At 42.6% G+C, this 18551-nt stretch overlaps 1 protein-coding gene across 6 annotated transcripts in view; it reads right to left on the bottom strand.

Annotated features, from left to right (window-relative positions):
- Positions 1 to 18551, bottom strand: part of LOC138363394 (uncharacterized) — a 254365-nt gene that overhangs the window by 95656 nt on the left and 140158 nt on the right. For 2 of the 6 annotated variants that reach the window (XR_011228049.1, XR_011228050.1), the window contains exon 1: positions 5210 to 5356. The exons of 2 other annotated variants lie outside the window; for them this stretch is intronic. The gene's annotated coding sequence lies outside the window, so the exon portion shown is untranslated. Of the gene's footprint in view, positions 1 to 5209; positions 5357 to 18551 lie in introns of those variants that run through there. 2 more of the 6 variants (XR_011228051.1, XR_011228052.1) reach the window with 2 other exon arrangements.

Below are 18551 nucleotides of genomic sequence, written 5' to 3'. Positions count from 1 at the left end.
ACGACGTTTCGGTCCGTCCTGGACCATTCTCAAGTCGACAATCTACTTGAGAATGGTCCAGGACGGACCGAAACGTCGTCGTCCCTTCAATTTCTAGTGTGTGGTCTGGTCAACATACTTCAGCCACGTTGTGACTCATCGCCTGCACTTTCCTAGATCTTAAGTCAGCCTTTGACATTGCTAACCCACACGTCATTCTGAGAGAACTTGCTAAAATGAATTTTGGAGGATGGCTTCTACGGTGGATCAGAGGCTATCTATCCAACAGGAAGTCATCTGTACTGTTCCAAGGGCATAGACGTGTAAAGAGATTTTGAACTTGGCACCCCACAGTGAGGTGTCCTCAGTCGTACTCTGTTCAATGTGTTAATCAATGCACTTTTAAATTTAGTAACTAGAAGGTCCAACGAACACATTAGCTATGTGGATGATATACTGATCCACACCAATGTGTATACCAACACCCAAAATGTTCTGAACTCTATTGTACACATGTCAGGAACTATACTTCTCAGTAGAGAAAACAAAGATCCTGAACCGACACCCACCCAGAGGGCGTGAGGCCGTTCGCAAAATGCAGTTGGATGATGGCTTTCTGCTCGACTATGTTACCAGATATACATACCTGGGCTTGAGGTTCTACTGTACCGCAATGTTGTAGCCAGACTGGGTCGCCAATGTAGAGAGGCTCCGTGCTCTCAAGGCTGTGGCAGGCAAACAACTGTACCGTACAGTGTTATATATTTATTTCAGTTTGAACAATTTTTAACATTAAAGGATAAATCCTTTAATTGGTTGAAATTGGTTTTAACATTCGAAATCTAATTTGTTGATGTTAAATAATATAAGGTTCAAATTTATTAAGATACATACTTTGAAAACTATTTCTATTTGATACCAACAGTATCACGTTAAGAGAAGCGTCTCGTCTTGCTAACCCAAGTATAAAATATAAAAAGAAACGGTGCAACTGTACTGGTATCTGCAGTACAAATATGTCCCTATTTAAAGAAAAAACCCTGCACCAATCACTGTCACTCCTGACACCAATGCAACAATAAGGAGAGTGATAACAGTGCTTCACATTCGACAATGTTGAATTATTTAACAGATGACGAGATAATGAACATTGGAACAAATGTACAGCTCTCTGACCTTCATATAAAATCTGCATGTGACCTCATCAAACAAACTGTGCCAAGCGTAGAAGGCCTTCATGACCCAGCGTTGTAGCGGGACCTCTCCTGGCCAGTTACAATTGGTAAATTTATTCAAATTATCCAAGTTGATGGTTGTCACTGGGTCACCGTTTCCAACATTGGAGTAACTGGACAAATTAACATATACGACACCAGTCATAAATTACCATCCAAATCTACTGAAGTTATCTTGTATGCTCTTGCTAATTGCCAGGATGATAAACTGATATGCAATATAATGAATGTCAGCAGACACAGGGACTCAAGTATGAGTGGGGTATATGCTGTGGCGTTTGCTGCATCACTTGTAAGTGGTGTAGATCCAGTGAACCTCGTATGATGTGCAGAATATGAGAACATCTTCAAGAGGAAGATGATTTCCTTTCTTTAAAGGGAAGTGTCTCATCTCATTCCCTGCAGCTCAGACACCGAGAAGAAAACGAATCATCCGGTCATGCTCGATGGAAGTGTACTGCATTTGCAGAAAGCCAAATGATTTGAAGCTGATGGTATGCTGTGACCGTTGCAATATTTGGAACCATGGATCACGTGTAGGGGTTACAGAATGTAATGATTCGTGGATTTGTTTCTTGTGCACTAGCAAGTTGTGAATTATAATTTAAAATAATTCATACGTTATTATTATTATTATTATTAACTACCTTACCAAATGCTTTGCTGAATCAAATAATGTTACTACTTTCAATGTGTTACAATAGCATAATTAAGTGCTGCAAGTGTCAGGTCTTTTATATAGTCGGTATTTGTTATATTCTGTACTCTTTATGTTATTTAAATTTCAAATAGAAATAGTTTTTAAAGTATGTATCTTAATAAATTTGAACCTTATATTTAACATCAACAAATTAGATTTCGAATGTTAAAACCAATTTCCACCAATTAAAGGATTTATCCTTTAATGTTAAAAATTGTTCAAACTTAAATATATAACACTGTACGGTACAGTTGTGTTTAATTATGTTTTGCGATTCCTTGGAGTGATTGCACAAAATGAGGTCAATGGGTATAACTGGTAAAGTAAGACGCTGGATACTCAATTTCCTGTCGAACAGAACACAGTAAGTCAATCAAGTAAAATCGCGTCCGAGCGCAGTTAAAAGCTCTGTACCTCAAGGTACAGTCCTTGCACCACTGCTGTTCCTTATTCTCATCAGATATAGACAAAAACAAGTCACAGCTTCGTGTCATCCTTTGCAGAAGATTAAAAAATCAGCATGAAAATTACCCCTGCTGAAGACATTGATAAACTACAGATATTAAAGTTTTCTATTGGGCAGCAGAAAACATAATTAACAGTAATAAATTCCAGGTACTCAGATACGGCAAAAATGAGGATCTCTAACATAATACAGGGTACAAAACAATCTAATCTGCCCATAGTAGGAAAACAGCATGTCAAGGATTTGGGAATAATGATGTCTGACGACCTAACTTTTAGGGAGCATAACCAAGCAAGTATTGCGTTAGCCAGAAAAATGATAGGATGGACTACGAGAACCTTCAAGTCCAGAGATCCCATCACAATGGTTGTCCTCTTCAAATCACTTGTGTTTTCCCGTCTTAAGTACTACTCAGTACTCGCTTCCCCCTTCAAAATAGTAGAGATTGCCGAAATAGAGGGAATACAGAGAACATATACGGCACGCATAGACGAGATAAAGCACCTAAATTATTGGGATCGTCTCAAAGCTCTCCCAATGTACTCACTAGAAAGGAGAAGAGAGATATACCAAATAATATACACATGGAAAATACTGGGTGGGACAGGTCCCAAACCTGCACCGTAAAATAACGTACTGGAATGAACGACATGGAAGAAAATGCAGAATAGAATTAGTGAAGAGCAGAGGTGCCATAGGCACAATCAGAACACTATGATCAGAGGTCCACGGTTGTTCAAAGTCCTACCAGTGAGCATCAAATATTACAGGAACAACCGTGGACATCTTCATGAGGAAACTAGATTGTTTCCTTCAAGGAGTGCTGGACAACCGGGCTGTGGTGGGTATGTGGGTCTGTGGGCCGGTCCAAGCAACAGCCTGGTGGACCAAACTCAAGTCTGGCCTCAGGCCGGGCTTGGAGAGTAGAAGAATTCCCAGAACCCTATCAACCAGGTATCAACCCAGCCCTGCCAATGACATGTGATAGCCCATGTCATGTTCATAGCAAATGGCACCATCCGTTTGTAGGCGCTGCGTTTCACACGCCACTTAGGTAAACAGAGCGTACAAGACGCCCGCCAAGCTTGGACTCTGCTAGTCATGTACCATTATAAATATTGAAGTCGGCGATAAAGATTAAGCCACCCAGAAGGTGGCACGGGCATGAATAGCTCTTAAGTGGTGGCCCTTTGGAGCCATTACCAATATCAATAGCTGATACTGGAGATCTGTGGAGGTGCGACTGCACCCTATGGAGAGGTGGTGACCTCTGGGTTGAAGTCAGTAACCAAGCAATGTCTTTATATGAACCCTACAACCAAGACTTCCCAAGCAACAAAACCACAGCCCACACTATAACCGAGAAACACGGAGACGGCAGCAAGACTAACCAGCGTCGTCTACATCGACCTACAAGTTTTGGCGGCCGGCTAGCAACTACCTACTCAGTCCACCAAGCAACCCAAGCAAAAAGTCCAAGTTGTATCAAGACCTACGCCAGCAGTCTGCCAAACCAGAACCAACTGAAGGCAGCCGCCTTCACCGTCCCCTCTTTATAGGGATGGTGACCTAATTTTGCCAGAGATTATACATATATACATACACAGTTCTTACATTCTTTTACAGCCACTAGCAAACAGCGTTACGGGCAGGTCCTCAATCCTAATATTCCCCGGATTATGACTAACCAAATCTTAAGTAGGTACCCATTTTACGGTTTGGTAAACCGAAGCTACGGTTAAGGATTGGCCCCAGTAAATCTTCCCCAGCCAGGATACGGACCCAGGCCAAAGCGCTCACGAAACGCCAAGAGTGTTACTCCTTGCCAATTGGTGAAAACCATATCCGCCTCCATAAAACCGACGCAGAAGACTTCTCAGAAGGAAAAAAAAAAAGAGACTAGCTTCATGGAAGAAAGAGGACAGCTGTCTTCGCCTCGTCGCCCCCGATTCAAGACTGCCTCTTCGCCTAGCCGGCCCGGTGTTTGAGACCTCAGTTAAGCCATGCAGCTGGGTTTAGCCCTAGCTGTCTCTCCGACTTCAAAGTTTCTTCTCACTGGCTATTCTTCAGCTATACACACTTCCCCGTTCACCCAAAGGGTATCTTGTCCTATATCTCACATTCATGTTCCCACCGGACCTCACCCCCTAACAATGTACACACTACTAACTTACCGTTTACTTGAATAATGAAATTTTTTCACCTTAATGGCTTAGGTTTTTACCGCTTTACTGCATCTAACGTTATGGATAACTTGTTACCAAGTACCTTATACTTGCCGCTCTAGTACAGTTAACTTAAGCGAATCCTCTTTATCCAGTTGATTCTAACCTCATCAGGAACAGTAAGTGGTTTATACTTTTTGACGAGGCTTTTGTAATACGTTGCGAGACATTGTCCATGCACAAGACTTTTGGAGAAGTCTAGGCAAAATATCCTCCCCCCCCCCCCCGGCAACATCTCTCCGGGCCCCTTCAATAGAAATTTTATTTTACAAATTCTTCAAAAAAGCATACATTGTAAATTGTGAACCCAAGATGTACTGATATTTGATAAACTTCATACATTTTAAACTTTTGTTTTTAAATATACTTTACGTTACATGCAGTTTCAAAGTTTCATCCTCACAACGACTGCACACACTTATTATCCCTTTACTAAAGGCCCGCTCGATCCCAGAGAGAGTACGGCCAAAACCGTCAGTCGCGAACATTAAAGAACCTACTCTAGCAGCAAGTTCCACGAAGACGGGATCAAACATGGCGAGGAAACTCCAATACTCATTACAGTATGATCATTCACACTGTAAAAAAAAAACACTAAACTAACCTGCTGCTCATGGTGTGCCGGCTATCACCTCCTCGCTTCCCTGACACTCGTGACTACGTCCGTCCCATGTAGTGCGAGACTGAACACTGAGAGCCAGCCGCTTCCCTCCCCGACTGTATACGCACTTGTCCACCAATCACCAGAATTCAAATCATTCCACCAGCCAATAGCAACTTGCCATATCAACCGCCAGCGAATCAGATTTCAGTTCATACCCAGTCCAAATTAAAGACGTCGTCTTCCAACAATAACAAATACTCAATAGCGTAGGACTGTTGTTTCAGCAGTTATCATTTCCCATTAAAAAAATACTTTTTACTCACGAAAATATTTTAAAAATCTTATGTCACTATGCATGTATTTGCAATTGTAAATGAACATAATACATACACTATGTATGTATTTTAAAATTGCAAATGAGCATCATACATTAGTAGGCTCGGCAGCGAAATTGAAATAAGTTTATTGAGGTAAAATACACACAAAGGGATGAGGTAGCTCAAGCTATTCTCACCCGTTCATTACATCGTGTTAATGCATACATAGACACATCACAAACAATAAACATATTACCAAACATTCTGAGAGATAAACATATACATTCCTCCTTTACACAAGTAGTATGGTATCAGACGTACACACAAATACTTTTATGGTCTTGGTATACTGTATAGACAATTTGCAAGAGACATGCAGGTAATTCAACAAAAGATTACAGTCTTGGTGCAAAATTCTTGTATCTCTCCAGAATATCATCAACCTTTCCGTTGTGACACATCCAGGCTATTTGTTCAGGAACAGTCCTTATCTCAGTGTTTCTATATACATTAATCAGCGGACAATCAAGAACATAATGGGCAAGGGTGTGAGACCTTAACATACCACATAGTTTACATTTCGTATCATTATCATGAACACCTATCCCATATTCCCAGTAATATTTGTACCCAAGCCTAAGCCGCATGTACACAGAGTCACTCCAAGCATTTCTCCTTTTACCATAAGTGAAATGGGTGTTTTAACTCACATACATGTAGTGTTGCATGGTTTGACTTCTCTCATACATTATCTCTCTCCTCTCCACTTCTGCCTGTGCCTGAATATTTCTGATTTTGCTTCTTATTTGTCTCATTGTGAATTCACATTCAATGTCAACTTGTGGTTTTGATGTGGCACGTTTGGCCAAGTCATCCGCCTCCTCGTTGAGCACTATTCCAACATGAGACGGAATCCACATGAATTTCACACTATGACCTTTCAGCTGTATCTCAGTTATCCTTTTCTTACAATCCTCAACTATGGACATGAAGACTGGGTTTCGACTGTTTAAGGAATCAAGTGCTCCTCGGCTATCGACAAATACAAAAACATTTTTGTCGTCATGACGCACTCCCTAAAAACACGCCAGAATGACCTGCAGTTCAGCTTGTGTGGATGATATATAATTACTAAGTCGGAGTTCAATTATCCTGTCCACAGTCCCATACTCCGTATATTCCCTTATTAGGACACCACACCCAACATATTTCTTATGTTTTTCTTCACTGTCGGTGGTGATGGAAATATCAATTCTCCAAAATTCATTATTATTTATGGTCTGACGCCTGAACGCGTTTTGTAATGGCTTATTACATTTACAAAGGCTTAATATATATATATATATATATATATATATATATATATATATATATATATATATATATATATATATATATATATATATATATATATATATATATATATAGCAACAGGGCTCCATTAAGGAACATATAATCTCTTAATCTCTTCCCACAACCAAACCATCACCAGAGAAATCTTAGCAAACAACACAGAAATCATCGATAGATACAGCGATAGCAGGCGGCTTGACATCTGCGAGGCACTACACATCAAGAAGTCAACACCAGCAATCAACAGCCAATTAATGCACAACTATATTCTACCCACTTCAAGACTCCGCTCCAATATAAAAGCATCAAGAAATATGGGCCAATAGGCCCTCTGCAATTACTTCCATTCTTACCTTCAATACCCATTGTTTCGTGTTCTGTCTTGTGTTGAAAGTTAGTTTTCACCTCATCCAAAACTGTTGTAACATATCACTTCACCCAAATGCAGGTATAAAAAATCGAAGATGTTTAAGCTCTATTCAGTTATTGTTGTGTGTGTGTAAACTAAAGACTTTGAAAATGTAATAAGTTTTACGAAACTCGCTCAAGTGTCGTGTCAAACTAGAAATAAAAATGAATTTTGGAGAATTGATTTTTCAATTACCATCAACAGTGAAAAGAAACATAAGAAAGATCGAGAAAATTCGTGTTAGAATTATTAATCTTACTTTTTCGGTCATATATATATATATATATATATATATATATATATATATATATATATATATATATATATATATATATATATATATATATATATATATTATGACCGAAAAAGTAAGATTAATAATTCTAACACGAATTTTCTCAATGTTTCTTATATTTTTCTTCACTGTTGATGGTAACTGAAAAATCAATTCTCCAAAATTCATTTTTATTTCTAGTCTGACGCGACACTTGAGCGCGTTTCGTAAAACTTATTACATTTTCACAGACTTTAGTTTACAGAGACACAACTATAACTGAACAGGGCTTAAACATCTTCGATTTTATACCTGCATTTGGGTGAGGTGATATGTTACAACAGTTTTGGATGAGGTGAAAACAAACTTTCAACACAAGACAGAACACGAAACAATGGGTATAATATTTTGTAAGTTAAAGGGAAGAATGGAAGTAACTGCAAAGGGACTTTTGGCCCATATTTCTTGATGCTTCTTTATTGGTGCAGAGTCTTGAAGTGGGTAGAATATAGTTGTGCATTAATTGACAGTTGATTGCTGGTGTCGACTTCTTAATGTGTAGTGCCTCGCAGATATCTAGCCGCCTGCTATCGCTGTATCTATCGATGATTTCCGTGTTTTCGGTTAAGACTTCTCTGGTGATGGTTTGGTTGTGGGAAGAGATTATATGTTCCTTAATGGAGCCCTGTTGCTTATGCATCGTCAATCGCCTGGAAAGATTGTCAACAATCGCCTGTCTGGTGTCAACACCAGACAGTCAGTCTGGTGTTGACAAAGGCTTTTACAAAGCCGAAACGTTCACCACATTTCATATTTCTCTGTGGATTTTCCGCATATATTATATATATATATATATATATATATATATATATATATATATATATATATATATATATATATATATATATATATATATATATATATATGTATGTGTGTGTGTGTGTGTGTGTGTGTGTGTGTGTGTGACTGAAAACTCACACCCCAGTAGTGACTCGAACCCATACTGCCAGGAGCACAATGCAACTGATGTGTACAGGACACCTTATCCACTCGACCATCACGACCGGACAAAAGCCGATGGTAGCCGAGGCTATTTGCCCATCAGCCCGCCGGCACTCTGATGGTAATCTTGGGCATAGTATTTTATCAAATCACCTCATTCTTTGGGGCTCACATGAGGAACACAAATGGGAACAAGCCTGAATAGTCCCCAGGACTATATGCAACTGAAAACTCACACTCCAGAAGTGACTCGAATCCTTTGAGATCTTGTATGTAGTAATCATGTCCCCCCTAATTCTTTTGTCTCTCAGTGACGTGAGGTTTAATTCCCGTAGTCTCTCCTCGTAGCTGATACCCCTCAGTTCAGGTACTAGTCTGGTGGCAAACCTTTGAACCTTTTCCAATGTGAAACTAGTACTCACCTAGTTGTACTCACCTAGTTGTGCTTGCGGGGGTTGAGCTCTGGCTCTTTGGTCCCGCCTCTCAACCGTCAATCAACAGGTGTACAGGTTCCTGAGCCTATTGGGCTCTATCATATCTACACTTGAAACTGTGTATGGAGTCAGCCTCCATTACATTGCTTCCTAATGCATTCCATTTGTCAACCACTCTCACACTAAAAAAGTTCTTTCTAATATCTCTGTGGCTCATTTGGGCACTCAGTTTCCACCTGTGTCCCCTAGTGCGTGTGCCCCTTGTGTTAAATAGCCTATCTTTATCAACGCTGTCGATTCCCTTGAGAATCTTGAATGTGGTGATCATGTCCCCCCTAACTCTTCTGTCTTCCAACGAAGTGAGGTTCAATTCCTGTAGTCTCTCCTCGTAGCTCATACCTCTCAGCTCGGGTACTAGTCTGGTGGCAAACCTTTGAACCTTCTCTTTCTTGCCTGATTTTTGTGGCCTGGTCATAGAATTCAAGTAACTCTGTGAGGCAGGACCTGCCATCCCTGAACCCATGTTGATGCTGTGTTACAAAGTTATTTCGCTCCAGATGTTCCATTAGCTTTCTTAGCACAATCTTCTCCATCAGCTTCCATGGTATGCAGGTTAGGGACACTGGCCTGTAGTTCAGTGCCTCCTGTCTATCCCCTTTCTTGTATATCGGGACTACGTTAGCTGCTTTCCAAATTTCTGGCAGTTCCCCTGTTACCAGTGAATTGTTGAACAATATGGAGAGTGGGAGGCACAGTTCTTCTGCTCCTTCCTTTAGTATCCAAGGGGAGATTCCATCTGAGCCTATAGACTTTGTCACATCCAACTCTAGTAAACACTTCCTTACTTTCCGCTGTGTGTGTGTGTGTGTGTGTGTGTGTGTGTGTGTGTGTGTGTGTGTGTGTGTGTGTGTGTGTGTAATTACGAAAGGGAGCAGCCATAGTAAACAGTTTATGGGTTCTGCTTATACCAGTCAGGCGCTACTCCTGTTAACCTATATTATTTAGCTTTCGACTACTAGATATTTGAGAGAGAGAGAGAGACAGAGAGAGAGAGACAGAGAGAGAGAGACAGAGAGAGAGAGACAGAGGGAGGGAGAGAGAGAGAGAGAGAGAGAGAGAGAGAGAGAGAGAGAGAGAGAGAGAGAGAGAGAGAGAGAGAGAGAGAGAGAGAGAGAGAGAGAGAGAGACAGAGAGAGAGAGAGAGACAGAGAGAGAGAGAGAGAGAGAGAGAGAGAGAGAGAGAGAGAGAGAGAGAGAGAGAGAGAGAGAGAGACAGAGAGAGAGAGAGAGACAGAGAGAGAGAGAGAGACAGAGAGAGAGAGAGAGAGAGAGAGAGAGAGAGAGAGAGAGAGAGAGAGAGAGAGAGAGAGAGAGAGAGAGAGAGAGAGAGACAGAGAGAGAGAGAGAGACAGAGAGAGAGAGAGAGAGAGAGAGACAGAGAGAGAGAGAGAGAGAGAGAGAGAGAGAGAGAGAGAGAGAGAGAGAGAGAGAGAGAGAGAGAGAGAGAGAGAGAGAGACAGAGAGACAGAGACAGAGACATAGAGAGAGAGACAGACAGAGAGACAGAGAGACAGAGACAGAGAGACAGAGACAGAGACAGAGAGACAGACAGAGACAGAGACAGAGAGAGAGACAGAGACAGAGAGACAGAGACAGAGACAGAGACAGAGACAAAGGTAGACACCTCCACCACAAATTCACTTAGTCCTCTCTCTCCCATTTACCATGGTAAATCAGTCAGTCTACCGACTGAGGCCTCCCACCTCCACCGCTCTAACCACACCGCCCTCACAAGCTAATTGTCGCCACACACACATAAACACAGTACACACGCATAAGTACTGCATAAGAGGCTGGTACATAAGCTGGAGAGACAGGCAGGTGTAGCTGGAAAGGAGCTCCAGTGGATAAGGCAGTACCTAATGTTATGATCTCAGCCTACAGGAGAAATGAGTCTCCCCCTTGAGAGTTATTCAACAAACCTGACCTAACTAGAAAGTATAGGAAATATAGAGGCGATAACACAGATGTAAAATAGCTTGTTGGGTTCAATGAACAATTTGAGATTATGGGCAGTAAATAAGGAAATAGATAAATGACTGGTTTGGAGATGTGGATATTTTGCTGGAGGCGTGAGGCTCGCTTCTGGAGGGGTTTGACCTCACTTGAGGCCAGACATCGCAGGGGGAAGTAAGTAATTATCAAAAGAAGGCACCAAACCGGGAAGGCTATGTAGCACCATCAAATACGCAAAATAATCAGAGGGCGCTAAATATCACCAAGGATGCCAATACGAGAACAAAAACGCATAAGGCGAACGATATATCTCCAAGAGAAGAAAAGTGTGTAGACGTGCCAGCTGTGGAATTGAGCTGAGAACGTTGTGGTCTCAAGTCCTGGATGGCGAGGAGAGTTTATTAAGCCGCCCAGAGACATTTTCGTGGGCTGTGTGGAGCGCCCTGACCAGGCTCCGTCAGAGGGATAGCGCCCTCGACTAGACAATCTGTGGTAAGCACGATTTAAGCTAGTTCATAGTGATTGCTTGTAGTTGGTCGTGTGCCCAGCGACAGTAGCAATGTTTATTTATAAGTTAGAAATGTTTTGGTAAGGCAGGAAGCCCAAATGAGAGGACGGAGATGAGAGAGACAGCTGGAGGGACGAGCAGCGTGTCCTCTCCTATCGACAGCCTGAAGCCAACTGACTGAGCCCAGCTCCTGGCGGCGGAGGACCCTCCCTGAGTGAGTGAGGCCCGCCGGACGAGGTGGAGCATGGACCAGCCCAACGGGGGAGTCCACACTCACTGCATGTAGAGAGCGGATATATGTTAGATGCAAACATATTGTGTGGATTATTTCGTCTATGCGTTTATAAGGAAACATTTTTATTGGAGTGTCGATGGGTTGCAGGTTTGTCTTTGGGAAGAAGTTGCCGAGAACTTTGAAGCCAGCACAGAGGGAGTAGTTAATGAGACTCCAAGGTAGGGGAGAAGAGGACCTCGAGCTGTGAGGAGAAGCAGTGAAGAGGAGTGTCACGTGCTTCTGTAGAGGTGAAGCACCATAGTTGCTCGAGGAAACTTCATGGTGTAGCAGCCTGGAGGAGCTGCAGAGGATCCTGGTAGTTAAACCCGGAAGAACCTGAAGAGATCAGGGTAGTGAACTTCCAGATGTGGAAGGGAAGTTCTAAATGATCACTTGTAGGGAGTTGATAGTGTTTGGTTGTTATTAGCGTGCAAGACGCAGTGAACGGTGAGTGATTGTTTACATTCTTATGTCAAGGAGTGTTTTATACTGAAGTTTAGAGTTACAATCGTAGGCTGGATTATCTACAGATGTATGTGTTCTAGGACTGATAGGGTGATCGACTGAATATTGTTGTGTATCAAGGAACATTTATACTGATATATTTATGTTATTGCAATCATATGCTGATTTTCCTTGTACATGTTCATAGATATATATATTCTCTTGCCGATAGTGCAACATTGAAATATATTATAGACTGTGGGTTGGTTGGTGTTGTCGTCGTTGATCTACGGACAACCCAACCCACAACTCGGTAGAGTGCTTATACTAGGAGATCACCCTTGGCGCTTCTGGCTCTTGGAGAGGGGCTCAACGTCACACGTTTAGGGGATGCGGCTCCAACACTTAGCCTCGTTGTCACGTGCACACACCCACTCGAGCCGCTATCGACTCCCCACTCTCTCCTTATGAGATATGATCTCCTCAATCCCCTATGACTTACTAGTATTACCTCTTACCCTGTCCACAGCAGTGGTTCTTGGTTCTTTCTCTCTCCTTCTTTACTACCTCCTGGGAAGCCTCACTAGGACAAGGGCAAACACCAGCAAATTGTGACACATTTACTGGACAAAGCACATACACGATACATACACACATATAATAATAATGAATCCTATACTCTATAATATCACAATCAGGTTGCACTCCAATACCATCAGAACTCTATTATCAGCTTATCAAGTGGTATCCTATCTCCTGGTTCACCACCTGATACTATTAACCTCCTCAAGTTGATCAAGCCTACACACACTGTTGCACTATCAGCAAGATAATGTATATATAGAAAATCAGCATTTGAATGCAATAACATATACCAGTATAAATGTTCATTGATACACAACAATGATTAATCGATCAATATCAGTCCTAGAACGCATACATCTGTAGGTAATCAAGCCTACGGCTGTAACTCTAAACTTCAGTATAAAACACTCCTTGACATAAGAATGCAAACAGTCACTCACCTCTCACTGCGTCTTGCACGCTACTAACAACCAAACACTAGCAACTCCCTACTAGTAATCCACCAGAACTTCCCCTTCCACCTCTGGAAGTTCACAACCCTAATATCCTTAGGTTCTTCCAGGCTTCACTACCAGGATCCTCTGCAGCTCCTCCAGGCTGCTATCATGAAGTTTCCTTGAGTAACTATGGTGCTTCACCCTTCTGTTAGGTTCTTCCACAGCTCTCTTGGCTGCTACACCATGAAGTCTCCCCGAGCAACTATGGTGCTTCTCCACCTCTGCAGAAGCACGTGACACTCCTCTTCACTGCTGCTTCTCCTCACAGCTCGAGGTCCTCTGCTCCGCTACCTTGGAGTCTCATCAGCTACTTCATCTGCTGGCTTCGAAGTTCTCAGCAACTTCTTCCCCAAAGAACAAACCTGCAACCCATCGACACTCCAATAAAATGTTCCCCTTTAACACATAAACAAAAATAACCACACAATATGCTTGCCTCAAACCTCTATCTGTCCTCTACATACAGTGAGAGTGGACTCCCCCGTTTTGGGCGGGTCCATACTCCACCTCGCCTGGCGGCGGTCCTCACTCACTGGGAGGGTCTTCCTCCATCCGGAGCCAGGCTCCCTCAGTCGTCCGCCAGCGCTCAGAGGGGGCGGACGTCGCTCCGTGTTCCTCCCTCTCCACTCTCTTATTTCAGGCTTTCTGCCTTATTAAAACATGCCTAACTTATAAATAAACATTGCTACTGTCGCTGGGCACACGACCAACTACAAGTGATCACTATGAACTGGCGTATATCGTGCTTACCACAGATTAATTGGTCGAGGGCGCTTTCCCTCTGACGGCGTCTGGTCAGGGCGCTCCCACGGCCCACAATAATGCCTCCGGGCGGCTTAATATTCACTAATTATCGTCCACGACTTGAGACCACACGTCCCCAGCTCGATTCCACAGCTGGCACGTCTGCACACTTCTCTTCTCTTAGAGATATATCACTAGGGGTTCCCTTCTGACGGGAGCTCAACGGAGCGCGGCTTCCCCCTGCGATGTCTGGCACTCCAGTGAGGTCAAGGTCCTCCAGAAGCGAGCCTCACGCCTCCAGCAAAATGTCCACATCTCCTAGCCCGTCATTTATCTATTTTCTTCTGCATTGCCCATAATCTCAAACTGTTACACATATCCAACCAACTATTTTACATATGCGTTATCACCTCAATACTTGCTAGACCTTCTAGTTAGGTCAGGCTTGCTGAATAACTCTCAAGAAGGGAGACTCGTTTCTCCTGCAGGCTGAGATCATAACAAATATAAGACTTGTCCCACTTGAGGAGGTTGGAAATATTAGGTGGTGAATCAGGAGATAGGATACCACTGATAAGCTGATGATAATTCTGATGGTGTTGGAGTGCAACCTGATTGTAATAGAGTATAGGGTTCATTATTATTGTGTGTGTATATGTATTGTGTATGTGCTCTGTCCAGTAAATGTATTCAAATTTGCTAGTAATTGACCTTGTCCTAGTGAGGCTTCCCATGAAATAGTACAGAAGGAGAGAGAGAGAGAAAGAACCAAGAACCACCGCTGTGGACAGGGTAGGACGGAAAACTAGCAAGTTAAAGGGGATCGAGATCATATCACATAAGGAGAGAGTGGGGAGTCACAGCGGCTCGAGTGGGTGTGTGCACGTGACAACGAGGCTAAGTGTTGGAGCCGCATCCCCTAATCGTGTGACGTTGAGCCCCTCTCCAAGAGCCAGAAGCGCCTAGTGTGATCTCCTAGTGATGTATAAACACACTACCGAGTTGTGGGTTGGGTTGTCTGTAAAGAAGGATCAACGACGACAAAACCACCAACACACAACTACAACACTAAGCAATAGGAAGCCGAGAGTTACGGTGAGGGGTGAGACCTCCGACTGGCGTTAAGTTACCAGTGGAGTCCCACAGGGCTCTGTACTCGGTCCTATCTTGTTTCTGATATATGTAAATTATCTCCTGGAGGGTATCGATTCATTTCTCTCAATGTTTGCGGACGATGCCAAAATTATGAGAAGGATTAAGACAGAAGAGGACTGTTTGAGGCTTCAAGAAGACCTAGACAAGCTGAAGCAATGATTGAACAAATGGTTGTTAGAGTTTAACCCAACCAAATGTAATGTAATGAAGATAGGTGTAGGGAGCAGGAGGCCAGATAAAAGGTATCATCTGGGAGAGGAAATTCTTCAAGAGTCAGAGAAAGAAAAAGACTTGGGGGTTGATATCACCCCAGACCTGTCTCCTGCAGCACATTAAGAGGATAACATCAGCGGCATATGCCAGGCTGGCCAACAAACGAACGGCATTCAGAAACTTGTGTAAAGAATCATTCTGAACTTTGTATACCACATATGTCAGGCAAATCCTAGAGTATGCAGCCCCAGCATGGAGTCCATATCTAGTCAAGGATAAGACTAAACTGGAAAAGGTTCAAAGTTTTGCCACCAGACTAGTACCCGAGCCGAGAGGTATGAGCTACGAGGAGAGACTACGGGAATTAAACCTCACTTCGCTGGAAGACAGAACAGTTAGGGGGGACATGATCACCACATTCAAGATTCTCAAGGGAATTGATAAGGTAGATAAAGACAGGCTATTTAACACAAGGGGCACATGCACAAGGGGACACAGGTGGAAACTGAATCCCCAAATGAGCCACAGAGATATTAGAAAGAACTTTTTTAGTGTCAGAGTGGTTGATAAATGGAATGTATTAGGAAGTGATGTGGTAGAGGCTGCCTCCATACACAGTTTCAAGTGTAGATATGATAGAGCCCAGTAGGCTCAGGAATCTGTACACCTGTTGATTGACGGTTGAGAGGTGGGACCAAAGAGCCAGAGCTCAACCCCCGCAAACACAACTAGGTGAGTACACACACACGCACACAGAGCTGTGTATTTGTTTGTCAGCTCTCAGCTTATCCCCAATGCGAGTCAGCAGAACCTCTCCCTCTTTATCCCCCTCTCTCTTCCGAGTTCATATTTTATATTATATATATATATATATATATATATATATATATATATATATATATATATATATATATATATATATATATATATGTCGTACCTAGTAGCCAGAACGCACTTCTCAGCCTACTATGCAAGGCCCGATTTGCCTAATAAGCCAAGTTTTCATGAATTAGTTGTTTTTCATGTACCTAACCTACCTAACCTAACCTAACCTAACTTTTTCGGCTACCTAACCTAACCTGACCTATAAAGATAGGTTAGGTTAGGTAGGGTTGGTTAGGTTCGGTCATATATCTACGTTAATTTTAACTCCAATAAAAAAAATTGACCTCATACATAATGAAATGGGTAGCTTTATCATTTCATAAGAAAAAAATTAGAGAAAATATATTAATTCAGGAAAACTTGGCTTATTAGGCAAATCGGGCCTTGCATAGTAGGCCAAAAAGTGCGTTCTGGCTACTAGGTACGACATATATATATATATATTATATATATATATATATATATAATATATATATATATATATATATATATATCTATATCTATATATATATATCTATCTGTCTCTCTATCTTTAAGATAAACTCATCATCCTCATCTAGTTTTGTTTTTTTTTAAATTCCCAACCTAAATTATACAGGTAATATAAAGAGCGCTAACCTTCCTTCAGTTTGTTATCAACCACTCCTCTACATCGACAAGAACGTAACTTATGATTAACAGACCTTAGTTTACACAGGGTAATATACAGTGAATGACGATGACAACTACACCTCTATTTAACATCCTCATCATTACTATCAGTTTTACCTCTGATTAGCGCACATAAGCATAGAAAGTAAGTAATTATCAAAAGAAGGCACCAAACCGGGAAGGCTATGTAGCACCATCAAATGCGCAGAATAATCAGAGGGCGCTAAATATCACCAAGGATGCCAATACGAGAACAAAAACGCATAAGGCGAACGATATCAAAAGTATCCGAGTCACCAAGAATTCTACTGAGGGACAGGTGACCGCGAGGGGCGGTCGGAAAGCAAGACACACGCTCGTCCTGGAAGTCAGGACATTCAAGAAGGACATGCATGACCATAAGAGGGACAATGCAACTAGGACAATAAGGAGCAGGGCGGTGCTCCATCAAGTGACCATGGGTTAAGTGAGTATGGCCAATACGCAACCTCGCCAGAGCTGTTTCCCACCGCCGGTTACGGTGGAAGGAGGACGGCCACGAGGAAACACAACATTTAAGAGTACGGAGCTTGTTACCAGTAACATACAACCAAGAAGCCTGCCAACGGGTAAGGACCGAGGAATGGATAATCAGGTAAAAGTCGGAATACGGAATGCCTTTACGAGAGATGGGACAAGAGCGACAGCTTCCTTGGCGGCAGCATTCACACGCTCATTTAAAGACACACCAATATGGCTGGGAACCCAACAAAACTCAACCGACTTAAATTTACTGTGAACAAGGAACAGCCAATGCTGGATCTCGACAACTACTGGATGAACCGGATTAAAGGACCCGAGAGCCATGAGGGCACTACGAGAGTCAACAACAATTACAAAGGAAGATTGACAACGAGAAAGCAGGAGACGAAGAGCATAGAGAATAGCATAAAGTTCCGCTGTAAAGATGCTAGTCTCCGGAGGTAAGCGACACATATAAGTGCGATCAGGAAAAACACTTAGACCCATCGGTGAAGACAGAAACGGAGCGGGAGTGAGAAGAAAAGTGCTCAAGGAAAAGGCGTTTTAGAACCGTAGGAGGGGTAAAAGCTTTAGTGATACGGGTCAAGGAAGTACAAAACCGCGGAAGAGGGACTCTCCATGGGGGCAAAGAAGGAACAACACTAGGAGAAACATTAGAAATACGAACGGAAAGAGAATCCTGGAGGTGAGATAACCGGACAGGAAGAGGGAGGTGGTGAAGAGGAACAGGAACCGCAGGAGGGGTAAAAGTTAAAGCACGACAGAGGCGAGAGGAAGGATGTTGTAAGGACCGCGCAAGATAGTGAAGACAGTAGCGATCACGGCGGTCCTGGAGAGACAGGAAGCCAGTGTCAACGTACAAGCTAAGGACGGGAGTCGAACGAAAGGCACCAGAATATGAGGCGCAACCCAGTATGGTGCAAAGCATCAAGACGGCGAAGAGTAGAAGGAGAAGCAGACGAGTAAGCAGGGCAACCATAATCGAGCTTAGACAGGACGAGAGAGGAATGTAAAGTAAGGAGAGTGCGCCTATCTGCCTCCAAAGAAGTATGGGACAAG

This window comes from Procambarus clarkii, chromosome 11 (genome assembly GCF_040958095.1).
Source record: "Procambarus clarkii isolate CNS0578487 chromosome 11, FALCON_Pclarkii_2.0, whole genome shotgun sequence".
NCBI lineage: Eukaryota > Metazoa > Arthropoda > Malacostraca > Decapoda > Cambaridae > Procambarus > Procambarus clarkii.
Note: the sequence above shows the minus strand (reverse complement) of the source record. Positions and strands in the feature narration are given on the sequence as shown.